Source organism: Pygoscelis adeliae, unplaced genomic scaffold, assembly GCF_000699105.1.
Source record: "Pygoscelis adeliae isolate BGI_AS28 unplaced genomic scaffold, ASM69910v1 Scaffold314, whole genome shotgun sequence".
NCBI classification, from domain to species: domain Eukaryota; kingdom Metazoa; phylum Chordata; class Aves; order Sphenisciformes; family Spheniscidae; genus Pygoscelis; species Pygoscelis adeliae.
In genome coordinates this window covers 1,852,169-1,853,392 of record NW_008824668.1, presented here as the reverse complement: position 1 = coordinate 1,853,392, position 1,224 = coordinate 1,852,169, and the positions used below count along the sequence as shown (strand labels likewise).

General features: G+C 60.4%; 1 protein-coding gene across 1 annotated transcript in view; it reads left to right on the top strand.

Annotated features, from left to right (window-relative positions):
- The window catches only part of LOC103916009 (prostaglandin E2 receptor EP2 subtype-like), a gene marked incomplete at its 5' end in the record, with an annotated part of 3,394 nt that overhangs the window by 1,214 nt on the left and 956 nt on the right, over window positions 1–1,224 (top strand). The window lies entirely within an intron of this gene.

The following is a 1,224-nucleotide window of genomic DNA, read 5'->3' as shown; positions in this document are numbered from 1 at the left end:
AGAGGTGCCCTCCCATCCCACAGAGGCTCCGAGGCCAGGCAGCACGGCGCAGGCAGGGTCCGGGGCAGGGGGTCCCTGGACCACACGGTGTCACTGCGGTTTCCGGGAGCCGGGCACTCATGGTAGAGGTGTGAAGGGTGGCAGAGCAATAAATTAGACATCCAAAGATGGGGATGAAGGAGATGCCGCCGGGCTGGAGACAGTGGGCATCTGTGCTGGGCGGCCAGAGTTATCCCAGATTTCTGCGGCAAGAGGGAAGGATGGAGCTGGAGATGCGGGCAGGCAGCACCGACCTCACCGTTAGACAGAGATATCCACTCCTCCGCAACAACACTGGGGTGTGGGCACAGAGATGGGTGATCGCTGGGAACGGAGACCTGGCACACGGGCCCCAGCGTGCCTCATCCCAAGGGTTGTGCCCACATCCCGTGCCCCGTCTCCGTGCGAGGCTTCCAGCAGAAATACGGGGTCGAAACACCGCAGCCAAGTGAGGAAGGGGGGGAGAGCGAGTCCCCTAACTCTGCCCCGTGCTCTCCCCACCAAAGAGTTGCTTTTCATCCGTCCAAGCCGTATTACACCAGCAGCACCGTGACGCGGAGCCCCTCGAGACACTCGGGTCCCCTGCCTGTGTGCGTGAGCCCGCCATGGCGGGGAGGTCATTTTGTTCCCGTTAGAAGCGAGCCCCGCCAAGGTTGGGAGCGCAGCCAGCGCTAATTTTGTGCTCACAGAGTTAAATAGACGCTACCTTCCCTTCGTGCGCCCTTTCTTTTCCCAAGGAAAAAGAAAATAACCACGGGCTGCAGCTGAGCCAGGCTGCCTGGGTTTTAAGACAGAGAAAAGACAGAGCAGTAAAGTCCGGGCGCTTGCGAGCATCCTGGGAGCCAGACTCAACATCCTGAGAGACGCTTCAGCTCTCGTCAGTGGGCCCACACATGATGGGCGGCTCTCCCTGTGTCCCAAAAAAGCCTGGTTTTCGGTGTCACGGTCGTTACGAAGCGGGACCCCTTGGTGGGGACATGCGGGCAGGGCCCTACGGGTCTGCTGGGGGCAGACGGGATGGGAAAGTGCCGCTGATGGGGATCCCATGGGCCCTGTGGTAGCAGATACGATCTTATCCAAAAGCACAGCCGGCTTTTCTTTTCCCATCGCCCGGCTCCCATGTGGGGTTGCGTTTGGGCTGCGTTTTGGCAGGGTCTCAAAGCGAGCTCCCGAATTCTGACAGTA